Consider the following 20,098-nt stretch of genomic DNA (forward strand, 5'->3'; position numbering starts at 1 on the left):
TTTACCAAAGTTGTTACAATCAATTCATGTTTGTTGTTAAATACATGATCATATTTTTGACAATGCTCAAGGTTAAATCAATATTCACATATCATTATCTTTTTGTGATTACAGTTATTGCTCGAGTTCACAGAATGTCATACATCCACAGCTAGCAGCTTGTGCATCATAATGTATATAATCAAATGCATTATAATTCTGCCCCAGTGGACAAAGACACAGTTTGGAGAATCAAGTCCAATACTCATATCCTGGCCTTATCTTGACTATGCACAATAGGTGTATCACAGTCCCGCCCCTGTGGGCACTTCCTTTAGTCAACTGTAAACTTAAATAATTAATGATCAAACTAACAAACGTTATAATTGTCACCCTGTTGTCCTGAACCACTAAGGATATATTCAAGTGATCTTGTATTTCTTCCTTCATCAGGTGGTCTCCATGTTATCCATGATAATAAAAACAGGACAAGATCAGTCCAGATGTTCTATACCTCTTGCTAAAAAAAAGCAAGCTAGCACTCTAGAAATTTGTGCACTAAGATATAGAAAGATATCTGAATGAAAAGACAGTTAAACTCCTTATTGATACCTTTAATTGTCATTAGAAAGTTCTCTCTACCCTAGGTGAACTGCTAACTCTTTAAAAACTATTTAGTTCTCATTTGCTATTCTTTGCCTTGTGTACCTCCAATACGCCAAGTTGTATCATTAATTCATTCATCTTTATTAAGAACTTCTGGGTTCATAGTTCTGTATTTTAAAATCAGTTTGGACTCTAGTCTTTGTAATTATTCAACTCCATTACCCTCTCTCTCATGTATAGGAATCTTTTCCAGAACACATACTTTTAGCAGTCTTGTATCCTTGCCATGTAGTTGCTTAAAATGTCTAGCTAGGGGATATTGATTATACTCATTTGTGATAGCTCTCAAATATTCTATGATCCTTTTCTTTGCTTTATGGATTGTGCTTCCAATGTGAAATAATGAACATGGGCAACTCAATACATACACACGAAAGTCTGAATTACAGGTAACTTGTTTAGTAAAAAAGTAGGGCTTTTCTACCATAGAAAGTTATATCTGCTTGCAGCTCATGTTGTATCTGCAGGTTTGGCACTCCCCACAAATGTAAATGCCTTGTATTTTCTTAGTGTTGCTTTTTGACTGCACAAGGCTATTACTTAGGAAATCCTTTAATGACATACATTTCCTAAAGGTTACCTGGGGATTATCTCATATGGACTTATCTCATCAATTTTAAAGACCTGCAAAAGTTTGCTTCTCTGAAGTTGGCTAGGCTTGCCTTGGCGCTAAATATGTATGCTTTTCATATAGTAGTTCATTTAAAATATTTAAAAAAACTAATTTGATATAATATAAAATATATATTTTTAATATTTGTGTCACTATACATATATATATATATATATATATATATATATATATATATATATATATATATATATATATATATATATATATATATATATATATATATATATATATATAAAATCACAAGCACATATATAGCTGTGTGTTTATATACGTATTTATTTATGTATAGTGTTAAGTATTAGTAGAATTTTTGTTATTTAGATTGTATCAAAGTGATATATTAAAATATTTAAGAATTACTACTTTAAACTATATATATAATTGCATAAGTATTTCAAAATTAGAAGACACATCAAAGATTCAAAAAGGCCACCAGCAAGGATGACTGCCACAGATACTCTAGTAGGATCAGATCTGCCAGCTATAGAACTCTTGGAAAACTTAAGATCAGAAAAAGAGGAAGAGTTGACATTACGTCAACATATGGCAGAAAGAGCTGTTAACATGGGCATCGAACAAGAAAGAGAAGAGAGTCCTTTTAAACCAAAATCTCTCTTTAACACACAGATGCCGCTGGATGCGATGGATGTGTTTTCCGATGCCATGGTCAGTGATCTTCTTAAATTCAGGCAGAGGACTAAAAAGTGAACATCCATAAATAACCTATCACGAGATGAGAAAACAGCACTGGAAAATCTGGGCAGGACAAATCTGTGATCATAAAACCCTCAGACAAAGGGGGGAACGTAGTTGTACAAACTAAGGAACAGTATTGCAAAGAACCTATACGCCAACTGTTGCATTAGAAGTGATACCAAAAAACTACAAGTGAAAAGTATCATCAAAGCATCCAAGCATATGACAAATTAATTCCTAAATGCTACAGTAAATGTATGTTGGGTCAAAAAGAACATCTATTCTTGTGTAGCTCCAATCCGGTGATTCCCACCTTTTACCACATTCCCACATTAAATAAAGACAACGTGCATCCACCTGGCAGGCCTATTGTTTCATCATTGCAAGGACTTACCGAACATGTCTCGATGTTTATTGATAATTTTTTGTCCCTGTTTGTGGTCCAATTAGATTCCAATGTGAAGGATACAAACGATTTTTTAAACAAAATCAAGTGTATAAAATCGGATCCTACCTATTTGTTCATGGTATTAGACATCATAAGTCTTTACACGTGCATAGAACATGGAGTTGGGGTGGAGGCTATCAAATTCTACTTGAATAAAAGACAGTTGAGGCATGTAGAACATAACCTTATGTTAGTAGAATTTTTGGAATTTTGCCTGACACATAACATCTTTCTGTTTGAGGACCAACATTACAGACTGCTGTCTGGTATGGCAATGGGCACCTGCTTTGCCCCCAGCTATGCAAACTTGTTCGTAGGGTGGTGGGAGGAGTGGGTGCCCAGAACCTACCAGGGCGCAAACACCAGTGGTAAGGTAATAGAATGGTATCAATATATCGATGACCTGTTCATTTTGTGGCAGGGAACAGAGGACACGGCTCTGAAGTATATCGACCTTCTAAACACTAACAATGTCAATTGACACTTCTCGGGTACAGTGAGTCTGGTGGCAGTGGTCTACCTGGACCTGAGGGTGATCATTGAAGGGGGCAATATTGAAACAGCTCTTTACCATAAATCCACTGCAGGAAATTCCATATTATTTGTCACCAGCAGCCGTCCCCAGAAACTAGTTCACAGTATACCCTACAGCGAACTCCTCAGGTTAAAGAGGAATAGCACCCGAGAGGAGGATTTTGAGATTGCTGCTTCAGAATGTTTAGCCAGGTTTACAGTAAGGGGATATAGTCCCACAATTTTGAATGCAACACTGTGTAAAGTGAGAACAATATCAAGAGAGACACTGTTGATGGAGAAAAAACAACCAAAAAATGGTGAGGGGAAAATTTTGATTGGTTACACCTTATTCATTGCAAGCCAATCATTTGAAACAAATGCTAAAAAAGTATTTCCACATTTTGAAAACCGACAGTGTCATAGGTGAGGACATTCCCAACTTCCCACTGATGACTTTCAAAAAGGCTAGATCTGTTCTTGGCAAGTTGGTGAGAAGTCACCTAGAGAAAATACCACAGAGAGGGAACACCCTAAGAGAAATGATGAGATTCTACCCCTGCAGTAGGTGTAAAGCCTGCGCAAATAGCAAGAGGGTGTTAACGTACACTACACCGGACACAGGGAGGATAAAAAAAATATCTAAATTCATAACATGCAGCACCACCTTTTGTAGTGTATTGCCTAGTATGCTCATGCGGGCTACGTTATATAGGCAGCACGGTTCATCAGCTGAAAATAAGAATACTGGAGCATTTAAGGGCAATTGACAAGATCGATCAGGCATATCCAGTGGCGCGACATTTCGCGGAGAAACATCGGAGCGATCGAAATCAAGTACAGTGCTTTGGTTTAGACCATGTTCCCCCAAATGCCAGTAGAGGGGATAGAATAAGAAAGTTACGTAGACTTGAATCACGTTATATAATAGATCTCCTTACAAAATCTCCAGGGGGATTGAACAGTGGGGAAGATTTGGCAGTACACATAGAAGTTTGATTATAATCATGTGAAATGTAATTGCTATCATGAATCTGAAATGGGATCTTTTCTTCAAAAGTCATGTCTGAATCTGGATAGAAACATACTTTTTCCCTGTAAATTGTTGAAAGTTAAAATGAGTTAAAATGAATTAATTGATGGATTATTTCAAGATGAACCGGTGCCTCATGAATTTTGAATTTTGAATTACAATATGGATTTTCGTATTTACATTTTAAATTTCGAAAATGAGATCTCTATGTTGATTTGCAAATGAATGAAAAAACAAAAAAGATATAAAAAGAAAGAAAATAAGTTTGATTTAAAGTTGAAAATAATTAGCAGGGAAAGGACATATGCTGATCCACTGCAAGATTATTTATTTGTCTCAGGACAATTGTCGGGCCGATACACGGCAGATGACGTGTTGATTGTTACACAGTGAGTAATTTTGCGAAGTAATGATCAATCATGATAAATGGATTGGTGTAACGATAAATGTGTACTTGGGAAAGTGTATTTGTACACAGGTAGAATTGTTGTATAGTAGCTCAATTCTACTGTGAATAAGCAAATTGTATATTCAATGCAAAGGTATTTGACACTTTAAAATGGAGCCGCTATTAGAATGAGCGCTACAGTCCTTTCTCTGGTATAGTGAAGGAGAAATGCTTTAAAACATGTTGTTTTCGTAATGTTATTGACATAGAAAAAGGCATTTTCGCTGAAACACGTCCGCGTCTGTTGCTGGTCAATCTGTAATAAAAGCCTTCTGTTGGAATACCTCCGAGAGTGCGGAAATCTCTTTTTTGAAATGAAGGCGTTGGAGCGAATATATACCCTGTTGGATATATATATATATATATATATATATAGATATATATATATAAATATATATATATATATATATATATATATATATATTAAGCTATATTTTATATCCAATATTTATGTACTTACCATTATGCGGTTGATGAACATTCATTACTCAACCTAGGACAGACAATCATGTAGATGAGAGCACAGATAGAAACATTGTCTGAGAGTTTTAAAATAATTTCTGTTAAAAGGTTAAAATGTTTACAGATTTAAAATCATCAAATTAGTGACAATCAATGATCAATCTTTGAATGCACTAGTCAATATGAAGTTCAAATCAAGCAGTCATATAAGGAAGAGGACAAAATATTATAAGGTTGCCTAAAAAACAAAACAGTTGAGTTAATCAGTTCTCCCGTATAGAGAGTACACTACATCTTCTACTCTGCTCTGCTCTGTAAGTATTCTAAAAGTGTTCTTGAAAGGTTGAAAGGGCCTGATTCACAAACACAATTGTGGCGGAGACTCTGCACATGAAAAGATAGGCTTGTTCTATGTTTCTATCTGTGGAGTTCTGAGCCTCGACTGCAGAGTCTCCATAGTTGTAAAGTTTCCATTAGTACAATTAAACACATAGTTTGTGACTACCAAAACATTAGTAAACTTACACAATTGTCTAAATTTACCTTTGTGAATCAGGCCCATAGTTTCCACAAACGCTCTGATGAAGTTAAATGAAGAAGAAATAATCTACCGCTCATTAGTTTCTCAGGATCCTACACAATACCACTTCTCTAAATGTCTATCATACTTACAGTTTTCTGCAACTAATGCAATGTTCTACGGTTATCCCGAAAAGAAAAACATTACACATGAGAAAGGTAAAGTTTGTCAATTTGCACTTAAGCTTCTCCTTATAATAGAAATACACATGTGGCATGAAACAAGATGGCAACCAAACATTAGCCAATCTAAAAATGTAGGCCTACATTAGCTATGGTCAATCTAAATGTGATTAATACACAGTTAATGCCAATTGCGTGTTTGCATGTTAATGTCAATAAAATACAAAATATTTATTATATCTACAAAACCATTCCACACCCAAGCTATCAAGTCAAGCTAGTAGGATTTGACAGTCCACAGTTTTAACACTGCTGAAAGGTCACGTTACTTAATGGTGACAAGGATGTTGTTATCAGCACAGAGGCACAATTCATCCAATTTGGTCACAACCGCCAACTTCGTACCAAATGCACGGCACAAACCAACTTTTAAAGGATGTAGGAGCTGCTTATTCTCTATGTGGTCAGTTAGCTGAAGAAACAGGGAAGTCAACAGATGGGGCAACACTTAGAAGTTATCCGAGTCCAGCAATGGTTACTTTAGGAGAAAAGCCACATAAGCATACTTAACATTCTTGGGAACACATACTGCAGTTAAAATGCTTTAAAATCGCCATATACAGTTACTTTTCTGATATTAAAAGGGCCTTAAGTAACTTGGTTGGTAGGAAATCCACTGGAGACCCTTAGGGTTCACTGCTACAGATGGGGGAAAAAAGATATTTTTAACTACGATCCTATACAGATAGAAACTTATCTGAACTGGGCTAGGAGAAAACTGAGATTGAGAAGAAGTCAAAGATTGACCTCAATTCAGCATGGAAGAGATTGCCCTGATAATGTACTAAAAGAAGTACATTATAACATTTAAGATCTGAAATTGTGGGATCACTGTGCCCAGAGTGATCCCCAAGTTCCCTAATATAAGAAACAAAATGGATGCAGCTTTATTCGGCGCATTAAATATTTTGTTTGAGAAGAAGGCTGCCTTAATTCTCCGAACAGGGCATTTATATGAGTAATTATCCCTTTGCCATTCTGTTTTAATCATGGATCAAAGCCACAGCAACAAGAGTGTTTGAGGTTACAATAGGAACATTCGTTTTACAAGCTCACATGAAGGGTAAACTTAGTCACGGGGACCTCCTCTGCAAAGGATCTATCTGACCCAGAGTACCACTAATCTGGGTATTATAAATGTCCAGCAAAAAGGTTGAGATCAGAATCAAAGGATGTGCTAGATACTGACAGACAAGAAGCTAGAAATTCAGCTCTAACATGTTATGTTTCCAATTGGGGAACTCCACGAATGACACAGACCAATATCTTGCCCTGCCAACCTGCAAGTAGTGGCAGGAAAAAGGAGCACAGTAGTGAGGGTTATAAAGATGACAAAGCAAATGTTTGGGCAAACCATGTCAGGTGCATGAACCTTGTCATGTACAGGAAAGAAGAAAGCTCACAGAGGGGTTAAAAATAGAGAAAGGGGGGCGTGGCCAAGATGGCGGGGTGAGCGGATGCTTCCTCCCGCAGCCCGACTAGGCTCGAGCCCTTTTCTTCAGCTTTTCTCCCCCCGCTGATGCTCAGCGTGTGAGAGGAGTGTGGCGGAGTGCCTGGTGCACACATTGATGTCGCTTTGACTTTAATCGCTCCGGTGGAAGCGCCTCAAAAGATCGATTGAAGATCGAGGGACGACGGAGCGCCCGGGAGGCGGAGCGAATCGGAGTGCTGTCCAGGCGCCTCGGCTGGGCCTGGTGCTGAAAGTTGGCGATCCGAGTGGAGACCGTCCCGGCACTCGACGGAGGTCGAAGGAGAGCCACAGGCTGGGGACCGGCTACGCGGAGAACTTTGGCACATGCTCCAGCGCCCGGACCTGAGGCGGTGGCACCCTGCATGGCGAGAGCCCCGGTACCGAAGTCGGAGGTCGACTGGCTTGAAGCCGGGGACTGATCTGTCGATTCTTTTACGCAACAGCGTGGTATCGGCTGTGGAACTTTTCAGATTGCCTGGTTTCTGGGGTGCCCCGGTGTTGTCGCCGGGCCCGGACGCTTTGCTTGGCCCCACCCAGCCGCCATTTTGTCCCCGAGGGGACGGTGTCGTTGGCCTCCCCCGGAGCCCCTTGTTGGCGGATTTCTGCACCCTTCGCCTTTGCAAGGTGGCTTCCTTTTGGAGCTTACTGGCCGGGGCCCCCGAGGGTAGTTTTCAGCTGTCGACCCGACTGGGCGCCCACGGCTGGCAGTGCCCGGACTGACCCGCCATTTTGTCGTCTGTGACGCAGCACCCCGGTTCTGCTGGGAGCTCCCCATATCGAGTGCTTGCTGGTGGTTGGACATTCCCCGGGGCGGTCGAGCCTGTGCCCACTCTTCAACTAAAGCGCCTGAGATGACTGGAAGAGGTGGTTCGAGGAAGGGGGATCGCACCCTGCCGGATATGCTTGGCAGGGCCCAGCAACTACGGGACAGGACGCAGCCGTCGCCGGGGTCTTCCCGGGCCTCGGCGGACGCGCCTGAGGGTGAACCCCCGGTCACGAGATCTTTCATGGAGGAGCTGTTCAATTCCCTCAAAGAGGACTTCCAGACACTGAAGCGGGAAGTGGCTAGCGAGGTCCGTGAGGTCCGCAGAGAGGTGGAGGGCCTCGGTGAACGGGTTGAGACGGTGGAGACGGCGGCCCAGCGCCGGGACGATGAGATTGTCCATCTACAACAAGACGTTCTCCGTCTCCGGGAGCAGTGTGTTGAGCTCCAGGCCCACTCCGAGGACCTTGAGTACAGGTCACGGAGAAATAACATCCGAGTGCGTGGCATGCCGTCTGCGGACGAAGGGGCTGACTTAGTGGGCTATCTGCAAGACCTGTTCTGGGAGATCCTGGGGGAAGCCGCGGACTTCCCTATCCGCATCGATAGAGCACACAGGGTTGGTCGACAACGCCAGTCATCGGCGCCCCCACCGGACATCTTGGCTTTCCTGCCCGACTTCCCGCTGAAGGAGCGCATCATGTCTGAGGCCCGTAGGAAACAGCCTCTGACTTTCCGGGAGCGGCCTGTTGCGCTCTATCAGGACCTATCCGCCATTACGCTGCAGAAGCGCAGGTCTTTCAGGATTGCCACCGACTTCTTGCGCGAACAGGAGACGCCGTACTCCTGGGGGCATCCCTTCCGCTTGATCTTTCGCTGGAACGGAGTGCTGCATCAACTACGCTCCTTGCAAGACATTTGCGGTGTTCTGGGGCTTACAGCTACAGAGGAGGAGGGAGCCACACCGTCATGGAGGCGATCAGCGAGACGGGCCGGCGGAGGTCGGCGAGGAGAAGATCGGCGGCGAGCACTGGGCGTCCTGATTCCCCTACTATCAGGGCGGACATGGCCGGCGCTTTGAGGGCGGCTGCCAGGGACTTGGCCGACTCCAACGGCGTGGCCTTGACGGCCTAGACTCACTCCGGGGGGAGATACACGTAGCTTCTTCGATGCCAGGTTTGGGGCTGGGGGGGATCGGGGGGAGCGGGAGGAGGTGAGTGGCTGGACGTCCACTTTTCTAATTTCTACGGACTTGCCCTTTTTGGGGCTTGACTGAGACAATGGGGTGTTTGAGTTGGCATTTGGCTAGTTGCCAGGGGTGTGTTTTGGGTGGGGCTGGGTGTTGTTCTGGAGTTGGGGAAGTCCCGTCCGATGTTGTCCGTGTCCACGCTTGGTCTGCTTTGGCCTGTCCCGCGCTGCGCACCCCACCCTCTGGTTCCTTGCCCGCAGCATAGCGTTCCTGTTCCCTGGGAGACATGTCGTCCCTGAAGGTGGTGACCCTTAACGTTAAGGGACTGAATAATCCTGTTAAGCGCAGGGCGATTTTGTCTCTGCTTGAGGGGACGCAGGCTGACATTTGCCTTTTACAGGAGACCCACTTGTTGTCCCGAGACTGCCATAGATTGCGCTCTGCTAAGTTCCCCACCCAGTTTTTCTCCTCTGCAGCGACTAAGACCGCGGGGGTGGCCATTCTCATAGCGAGCTCCTTTAGAGGGGAGGTACTGTATAAGTATGCTGAGCAGAAGGGAAGGCTTCTCGCATATCGCCTACGCCTGGGGGGCATAGCGTTCACAGTTGGCTCCGTCTATAGCCCGAATGACCACCAGGACCGCTTTTTGGACTCGGTGCTGGTGGACGTCACTGCCTCTCCCGATCGCCATGTCATCTTAGGGGGGGACCTTAATATTGTCTTTGATTCCGTATTGGATAGGTCGGCGCAGCGGTCTCCGCAGACAGGTGAACTTTCCCAAGCTGTGAAGGCCCGGATTGCGGACATGGACTTACACGATCTTTGGCGCTCCATGCACCCCACAGATAGGGACTACTCCTACTTTTCGCATGCGCACCGCACTTACGCTCGGCTGGACTATTTCCTGGTGAGTGGGCCGATGCGCGCCCCGCCAGGGCGGCGGACATTGGGGTCCTGACCCTGTCTGACCATGCGCCGGTTACTGGCGCGTTTGCGTGGCCGGCGGTCTCCCCCTCTCGAGGGGTGTGGCGCCTTAGGGACACTCTTTTACACAAAAAGACGGTAGTGAAACGTATTGAGGAGGTCATACAGGATTATCAGACACACAATAGTAACACCGACACTCCCCTAGCGACACAGTGGGCAGCATTGAAGGCGGTTCTCCGGGGGGGAGTTCATCTCCATCTCCTCGGCCGAAAATAAGGAGCGGCAACGGAAGAGGGATGAACTAACTGTTCAAGTTCGGGAGCTTGAGCAGGTCCACCGCCGTACGGGGGCTCCGAGGGTGTGGAGACAGCTGAAGGCTGCAAGGAAGCTCCTGTCGGCGCTGGATCTGGATAGAGCGGAATATGCCGCCTTGCGCTTGAAACATGCCTACTACACTGGAGGGGACAGGTGCGGCAAGCTCCTGGCACATCGACTCCGGGTCGCGCAACAGCGTAACGTAGTGAAGGAACTTGTGAGTACGGACGGGGTGGTCGTCTCTGGGGACGCAGAGGTGGCGGAAACTTTCCGCAGCTTCTATGAGGCGCTATACGCTGAGGAGCCCTCCTCGACGCGTGATGCCGAGGACTATCTGGAGTCAGTGGCCCTTCCGGCGCTGGATCCCGTTCAGGCGGAATATCTGGAGCGGGACATTCACGTTGAGAAGGTGATTTCCGCTATAGCTCGGTTGAAGCACGGGAAGGCCCCGGGCCCAGAACGGTACACATCCCTGTTTTATAAGACTTTTTGCCCGGTTGTGGCCCCTGTCTTGACTCGGCTATTTAATTCCTTCTCCAATCCGGGAGCCATCCCACCGGAACTCTTGAGTGCGACGTTCTCGGTGATCCCGAAACCCGGGAAGGACCGGGCCTTATGCGGCTCGTATAGGCCCATTTCGCTCCTAAATGTCGACCTCAAGCTCTACACGGGGATTCTGGCGTCCAGGCTGGCCCTGCACCTCCCCGGTTTGGTGGAGGCGGACCAGGCTGGCTTTGTGCCCGGCAGGCAGACGGTTGACAATACCAAGCGGGTGGCGCATATTCTGGAGAAGGCCTCGCGGATCCCGGGGGAACGGATGCTGCTGTCAGTTGATGCGGAAAAGGCCTTTGATAGGGTCCATTGGCCGTATCTCGAACTGGTTCTCAGGAAACTGGGAATTGGCGATAAATTCCGCACTATGGTATTCAACTGCTATAAATATCCTTCAGCGTCTGTGCGAGTCAACGGGTGTAGCTCCCGTGGCTTTGCCATCGAACGCGGCACGAGGCAGGGCTGCCCCCTCTCTCCGCTCCTGTTTGCTCTCTACATGGAGCCGTTTGCCCAAAGGATCCGCCACAATCCGGATGCTATTGGGATCAGGATGGGCCAGTATGTCCACGCAGTCAGCCTCTATGCGGACGATGTCCTGCTGACCTTGGACGACCCTAGGAGGTCCTTGCCCGCCTGCATCCAAGAGTTGGACGCCTTTGCACGTGTGGCCGGCTTCAAAATGAATATGAGCAAGTCGGTGGCTTTGGATGTGTCTTTGGCTGCGGACACTAGGAGGGACCTCCAGCGACTCTTCCCTATGCAGTGGTCTTCGTCCCTAGTGCCATACCTAGGGATCCTACTGGCGCCCACATTGCCGGAGATGGTGACGGCCAATTACACTTCTCTCAGTAAGAAGATCAGGGAGGAGCTTGGCCACTGGAGTAAGAGCCTCCTGTCCTGGCTGGGAAGAATCGCGGCGGTTAAGATGACGGTGCTGCCCCAGATATTGTATCTTTTTCGTGCCCTGCTTCTCCAGCCTCCAGTGGGCTGGATTCGACAAACGCAGGCCGACATCTCCCGCTTTGTCTGGCAAGGACGCAAGCCGCGGATGAAGAGGGTCCTTTCCACGCTTGCCCCGGAAGCAGGGGTCCTTGGTATCCCGGACCTCCATAAGTACTTTCAGGCGTCGCAGCTACGCTACCTTGTGGAGTGGAGCAGGTGGGAGTCCGACAAACATTGGCTTTTTCAAGACCAGGCGGTGGCGGGCCGCACCTTACAGGAGGTTCCATTCTTGCGCCGCGCCCATCGCCCCCCCAACCTTTACGCTTTTTTCATTATGTGGGTTCCCTTGAGGGTGTGGGATGCAGTCTGTGAGGTCCGGGGCCTTACCACCTTCCCTTCACCGTTCACACCCATAGTGGGTAATCCGGACTTCTCCCCGGGGATGGAGCCGGGTGCTTTTTCCCATTGGACGACCGCGGGCTGCAGAGCGCTCTTCCAGGTCTACGGGCCGGAGGGCGTGGGTCCCTTTCAGCAGCTTCGGCAGGAATTCGGCCTGACGGAGCTGGATAGACTACGCTACATGCAGGTTCGGCATTGGGCTCTCCAACCACAGGTGCGTGAAACCGCTGCTCGTCAAATTACACCGTATGAGCGGTGGCTGGTGACCCGAACCTCTGATGCTAAACTGATTACTGTTTACAAGCATCTACAACCCCCGCCGTTCCACTATTATAACCCGGGGAGGGAACGATGGCACAGGGAACTAGGTAGGACACTCAGCCACAAGGAATGGGACAAGATCGCATACAGGGCACAACACTCTGCGTATCATACCGGCCTTACGGAGACCTTCACCAAGGTGTCCACGTACTGGTACTACACCCCGGAGAGATTGTGTGAGATGCATAGGCACACTGATAGGGGGTGTTGGCGAGGTTGCGGGCAGGTGGGGACCCTCTCACACATTCTTTGGGATTGCCCCGTGCTGACCGCCTATTGGAAGGAGGTCTTGGATGAGGTGGATAAGCACTTTGAAATCGAGCTACCGCGCTTTCCGGCGTATGTCTTGCTGGGTCTCCCTAATGACCTAATGTACCCACTGAAGTCCCGCAGGGGCAGGCAGATCGCAATAGCGCTGGGGTCTGTGGTCCAGAATATCCTTATCCACTGGCGCACCACCACTGTCCCCTCCATTACGGGTTGGTTGCATAGACTCTGGCATGTGTTGGGAATGGAAAAGCTGTCGCTCACGGTGGCGGGGGAGATAGACCAATTTGAGGAGCTGTAGCAGCCTTTCCTTGCGCTGATAACCACCGAATTCAGGGAGCTCACCTGCCCGAGGTACCTCAGACTTCTTAGGCTGACGCCACCGGTGACTCCGGCGGAATAGGATGAGTGGAGGGCGGGTTCCTGGGGGGGGGGGTGCGGTTTTGGGGCGGGTAGTCCTAGTAATGGGCCATTGGACGGGGAAGTTGGGGGGAGTTGGGGAGTGTTTCTTTTTTCTTTGGGGGGGTTTCGGGAGGGGTGGAATTGTGCCTTGTTGGGTTGCTATTTGCTTTCTCTGCTTAGATTTGGGGTGTTAGACATGCGCACAGGGGAGATACACATTGCATTTTATTTTTTTTCATTTATCATTGCTTCTCCTCTGGACCAACAAACTGCTCCACGACAACGCTCCTGATTTTGTGCCTTTTTTCTTTTATTGTACTGTATGTAACCCTACCCTCCTGCTCCCTCCCCGTGTTCTTTTGTCTTAATAAAAATGCTTTAAACCTAAACATAGAGAAAGGTTCTATTAATTTGGGTGGGGCTCTTAACACTCAATCAAAATGAAGGTTGAAATCACCCAAGACAAGAGTGTGTGCTGCGTCCAAGTTGGCCAGAGGAAGTACTGAGGCCCAAATATCATACGCCTCTAGCCCCCTTTGTGGTGGTCTGTAAAGTAACAGGAGAATCCAGTGTGTGCTTGAGGAGTCGGTAAGTCTGATAGAAAGGGTCCCAAGAGCAGGAGGGAATAGGAATATAGTTTTGTGCACTTTAACCTGTTTCTGATTAGAAAAGGGCATCCAATACCACTTTTCAAAGGACGATTAACAGAAAGCACAGTATAATTGTGGGGAGTGAGATCACTCAGGCTGTCATTATGGTGGTGCAGAAGCCATGTTTCTGTAAGAAACACAACAAACACGGTATGTTCCACAACCAAATCTCTTACGGCCAAGCAGTTCTTAAAAAGTGAATGAAAGGTTGATTTACAGACCAGTACCTAAATAGCCCTAGGATTTTAAAGTGAGCTCAAGTCCAGAGTCTAATATATGGAATGGGTAGAACACATTTTACGATGATTTGTGGATGCAGCAAATAAGTATTTTAGCCAAGGAAATGTCTCCAAACCAGCATGATGGCTGGGCACTGTCCATGAACAGGCGAGAGAAGATGGGTACAGCCAGGCTTGACTATGACATACCTTTGTCACACTGCCCGCATGCCTGCTATGAGAGGGCTGTGGGCTCATTTAAATACCCACCCACAGCCTGCATATCTAAGCTACTAAACAAGTAGTGCTGCAACGAAAATGGCTTACTCAAGCAGTAAGACCACCAGAAGAAAAACTGATGGGACTTCATATCTGATTCAGAGATGTTATAAGGCATGGACAAGGTAGGCTCTGGCTCAGGGTCACAGCCTTTCAGGGGGGACGTGATAGACACAGCTCTGTTCTGCAGAGAGCCTTGCCCTGATGACCTTGAATAATAAATAATTTCCTAGCTAACGTACAGGAAAGTTTCAATTCTGTTAAGGAGGCGGAGGCGAGGATTAGGCTGTCACTTTCTTCTTTATTTGTACTCCAGCAGCCATTAAAATTATCAACATTCTCAAACAAACTACATTTCCCATGAGCATCAGGGAAAATGCAAACAAAAAATGTCCCAGTCACTGTCCAATCCCAGGCCAGGGCTCCTCATATCTTCCTCTGCTGGCACTCTATCCTCCTCTTTCTTCCTGTGACACTGCCACAGTCCTTTGTCCGCTATTCCTGTTTGCCCGCCTCTGAACCTACGCACAAGCAGACTAAGTAAGGCACCAGGAAGTGAACTTCCAACCACATCAGTTAGCATCACTGTGCGAGTCAATCGACATAAGAACACCGTAGCATCACTGAGCAGGTCAATCAACATAAGAACATCATAGTCTACAACCGCTTATTATGGAAAACTGTATCATAAACATTTTACCTACCGTCCCAACGCAGCTATTCTGGGAGGGTTCGAATGAAGACAGGGTGGGCTAATCCTCGCCTCCACCTCCTTAATAAAATTGAAACTTTCCTGTACGTTAGCTAGGCAATTTTTCATTCTATGTCAGGAGCGGAGGCTTCTGATTAGGCTTGTTCAAAGCTTATCCACCACCAAGGAAGCCAGAGACACTACTGGCTTAAAGTAAAATCTTTTGAAGGTGGAGTCTGAAGACCAGTCTGCAGCTTTCAGAATGTCCTCCAGATGAGCCCCCAGGGAAAAGGCTTTAGACGCCATTGCCTCTCTCACAGAATGGGCCCCAAACTGGGAAATATCTATGCCAGCTTCCTGCATAACCCAGCGCACCCACCGCGCAATAGTAGGGGATGAAACCGCCCCGTGTGGTTTAGTAAGAGCAATGAACAACTGTTTGACACCCTGTGGGCGTATATCAACCGTCGCCACTTCATAGGCCTTTAGCGCCCTAACCACACATAACTTCGGGACATTCGGGAATGCAGGATACGAGATAGAACGCGAATCGCCCTTGGTATGTCTGGAAATTTGGAAGGTAACTCCATCCGGGGTCAAGACACGACCTGTAAGGTCCAAGGGTCTCAAATCTGAGACCCTATGACACGAAATCAGACATAGCAACATCGCTAACTTAGCTGAAATCTGTTTCCTCGACAGGTATTTATTGGACGGCCACTCCCGTAACAAGTTCAGGACCTTATTTACGTCCCACAAAACTGAATAGCGATGTTCCGGAGGAACTGATAACCTAATCCCCCGCAGCAGTTTGCAAACCAGAGGGTGTTCCACTATCGGGTGGTTATCCAGCGGGGTATGACCTGCCAAGATGGCCGACCTAAAGGTATTGATTGACCTGTACGCCAAACCTTCCTTTGCCAGAGAGGCTAAGAAGTTAAGGACGTGGACAATGTCTGCCCCCATTGGATCAATCTGTTGTCACAGACACCAACCACTCCACCCAGACCATGCGGATCGGTACCTCTTGTTGGTACTGTCTGCCCAGGATTTGGCCAACAGCGTGGCAGCGTCCTCTGAAAGTCCCGGGACTTGCCAGTGTTGCCTGTAACCCGCCAGGCCATCAGACACAGGTTGCCTGTGGCCAGGAGGTGGTGAGGATCCCCTTGAGGATTCCTGAGGAGATCTGGATCGTGGGGTAGAGGGATAGGAAAATCCCAGGAAAGTTCCATCAGAACTGGAAACCAGGCTTGCGATCTCCAGATCGGGGTGATCACCACCGGATCTGCCTGCTGTCTCCTCACCTGGGTTGACACTCTCATGATCATCGCAAAGGGGGGAAACGCGTAGCCCCTCTCTTTGCTCCAATCCTGCAGAAACGCATCCACCGCCGTTGCTTCCGGGTCCGGCCGCCAGCTGAAATAGCACTTCAACTGGGCGTCCAGACGGGAAGCAAAAAGGTCCACTGAAAACAGGCCCCATCTGTTCTCGATCGCCTCGAACACATCGGGGCGAAGTTGCCATAGACTGGCGTCCCTCCAGTGACGAGACCACCAGTCTGCTACTCGGATGGCTGAGCCGGGAAGGTGCTCCGACAACAGGGATATTTTGTTGGACAGGCAATACTCCCATAGAGTCCGGGCAAGGTCGGACAAAGCCCTGGACCTGGTTCCTCCAAGGTGGTTGATGTAGCGCACCGCCACCACATTGTCCATCTTCAGAAGGACACAGCACTGAATCCTGTCTTTCGTCCAACACCTCACCGCAAATGAACCTGCCATCAACTCCAGACAGTTGATGTGAAGATCCTTCTCTGCGGATGACCATACTCCGCCTGTAGAAACAGCGCTGCAGAGCGCTCCCCAGCCCAGGCCGCTGGCATCGGATTCTACCACCAAATCCGGCTTGGAATCGAAGATCGCCCGACCGTTTCAAGCATCCATATGCTCGATCCACCATCGAAGCTCCGTCCTCGCCTCTTCTGTGAGGGGAACGACCTGGGGGTAGGTAAGGCCCTTGCGGAAGTGAAAAGCCTTGAGGTGTTGAAGGGCCCGGTAATGAAGGGGCCCCGGGAATATCGCCTGAATGGACGACGATAAGAGACCTAACACCCTGGCCAGGTGCCGTAACAGGATTGTGGGACGTGCCAGAGTGCGTCTCAACTCGTGCCTGATCATGGACAATTTCCAAGAAGGCAGGGACAAGGTGGCTTCCACTGAGTCTATCAGAAAACCCAGGAACTGCACCCTCCGCGATGGGAGAAGGTCCGATTTGGCCTGGTTGACGATGAACCCCAAGGACTCCAGAAGGCTGACCGCCCTTTGAAGGTGGACCAGCAGCCTCCACGGACATTGATTCAGGAGGAGCATGTCGTCCAGATAAATTATAAGACGGATGCCCTCCGTGCGCAAGCGGTCCACCACCGGCTTCAGCACCTTGGTAAAACACCACGGAGCGGATGACAGTCCGAAAGGAAGGGAAGAAAACTCGTAAACCTGTTGACCCCACTGGAACTGAAGAAAACGCCTGTGGGGAGCAAAGATGGGAATCGTGAGGTAGGCATCTTTCAGGTCCAGCTGGACCATCCAGTCTCCATCCTGAAGCAGATCCCGCAGGCGGTGAATACCCTCCATCTTGAAATGGCGGTAGATAAGCCTTGAGATTTATCACTGGGCGATAGCCCCCGTCCTGCTTCCCCACCAGAAAAATATTGCTGAGGAAACCTCGCGGGTGCAGCTCCGCCTGCACAATGGCCCCTTTCTGTAGGAGATCCGCGACCTCTTTGTCTATCAGAGAGCATTGGTCCGGCGTGAAGCCGATAGGTCTGGGGCGCACGGACTGCCTGGGGAGTCCCGAGTACTCTATTTGGAACCCTCCGATGGTCTTTAAGACCCAGGTGTCGGAGGTGAGCGAAGACCATGCCTGAAGAAAACACTGGAGTCTGCCCCCCACTTTCAGGCCCTTCACATTCTGAAGTCTCACCTTTGTGATTATTGTAGCTGCCGTCTCCTCTTCCTCTTCCACCGCGGCGGAGGGGATAACCTCTGGTCTGGTAGAAGTTTCCGAACTTGTCAGGATCCTGGTATTGACCCCTGTGAGAATCGCCCTGCTTGTAGGAGCCTCTGTTATAGGGTCTGCCAGACGAGCGGCCCCTCCCTCGACTGGCTGCACCAAAAACACGGAGTGTGAAGATTCGTTTCACGGACGTCTGGGCCTTGTCCAGGGAATTAAAGGTATTTACAAATGTACCCAGTTCTTCGACAAACGGGTCCCCGAAGAGTTTACCCTCCACCAACGGACCTGCCTCAGATGTGGCCAGTTCCCCCAACTTCGGGTCTATCTTAATAAGAATAGATCTTCTCCTCTCCGTAGAAATGGCTACATTCGCATTCCCCAGGAAAATAATCGCCCTTTGCGCCCAACCTGAAAGGGTCTCCGGGGAAATCAGGGATCCCGAGGACTTGGCGTCTTCGGCCATGTCCAGGATTTTCGCCAAAGGCCCCACCGTGTCCAAGAGTTTATCTTGGCAGGCCCTCCAAGATCGGTCAATGCCCTTCTTGGGGTCCTTCACAAACTTTGTGAGGAAGGTGGACATTTTGGGGTCAATCTCTGGGGTAACCGTAACCTTACCCTCCAAGGTGGGGCGCGGGCACTCTGCCCGTAGACAACTTTGCACCTCCTGGTGCAAAGGCTTACGAAGCCTGGCCGCCATGTATGCCGCCACTTTGGGAGCGGGAACCCAGTGCGATGAGCGCGGGTGGATCCACTTGTCCGAGTTGAGCATGTCTGAACTTGGGTCGGATTCTGACGCCTGGGTGGGATGGGTGGGAAGCTACGAACGCTCCGGTTCCCCATCCGAGGTTTAGGGTGAGTTGTCTGGGTCGACGGTGGTCGCATCATCCTGACCCCCCCCCCCCCAAGTCTCCAGTCGGCGCCTCCTTTGAGGTCGAAGGGGTATCAGCAGTTTTCGCGTCTAAGAACGCCTTTTTCAAGTGCGAGAAGGCGTCGGATTCCACCCCCGCATCCGCAGAGCGCTTTCTCTTGGGATCTGTGGTACTCGTCGATGGTTGGCCTGGAGGTATGTGGTCCGTTTGCCCCAAAAGGTCTGCCCCTTGTCCGAGGGGTTGGCACTGTGCCTGAAGCTGATCTATCTTCTTCTCCAGGGGCGCAACCACCCGTGTCACTGCCTTCAAAATGGAGGAATCCATAACTTGGCAGAAATGGTCATCTACCAGCAAGTACATGACCTGCTGCTCTTCCTCCTCCTCATAGTATTCCTCATATTCCATACCGCCTCTGCGCAACAACAAGAAGCCAAGTCAATTAGGGGTATAACAGGACAGAGCCCTTAAATATATATTTCTTCCCACCGCAGCGGGGTTAGTAACAAGGAAAAACTGGGACCAAACAGCCTCTGCTATGAGGCACTGGAAGCAAGCCTGCCTGGGCCGGTCCCGAAATTTCACTAAATATCTTACCCGCCTCGCGGGTGTTCAGGCTCCAGGCAGGGGCTCTGAAAATGTTATCGTAGCCTTAGCGCCGCCAAAACACACAAGACAATCCCCCAAGTCCTCCGCCGAGGTGCGCGAGTCAGTTGAGCCGCTTCACCCGACACGAGCACAAAGCGGAACTCAACGATTCGCGCCCAGCGGGGGGTAGAGCTCCACAGAGCGGCAGCGAAGGGTGAGCAGTCCCCTAGCGGCGGGAGGCCGCCCGCACACCAAGCCTGAGAGATACCAACCGCGAAAGGAGCGGAGAACGCCCCCGCGGCACACGCACAGAGTCACTGCCTCAACACCCCCAGGGGAGAAAACATCAGCGCGCTAACCTGCGCAACCCTGTGCATTCCAACAATCAAATCGCAAACAATTTACAGTCAGTCAGAAAAAGGTAAAAGAAGAACACTCATCTGTATGCTGCTGGAGCAGCGAAGAAAGAGGAGGATAGAGTGCAGCAGAGGAAGATATGAGGAGCCCTGGCCTTGGATTGGACAGTGACTGGGACATTTTTTGTTTCCATTTTCCCAGATGCTCATGGGAAATGTAGTTTGTTTGAGAATGTTGATACTTTT

At 48.5% G+C, this 20,098-nt stretch overlaps 1 pseudogene; it reads right to left on the reverse strand.

Annotated features, from left to right (window-relative positions):
* The window catches only part of LOC147728525 (uncharacterized), a 38,555-nt pseudogene extending 20,895 nt beyond the window's left edge, over positions 1-17,660 (reverse strand).
* Between the last annotated feature and the right edge of the window lie 2,438 nt (positions 17,661-20,098).

This window comes from Lissotriton vulgaris, chromosome 3_1 (genome assembly GCF_964263255.1).
Source record: "Lissotriton vulgaris chromosome 3_1, aLisVul1.2, whole genome shotgun sequence".
Classification (NCBI taxonomy): domain Eukaryota; kingdom Metazoa; phylum Chordata; class Amphibia; order Caudata; family Salamandridae; genus Lissotriton; species Lissotriton vulgaris.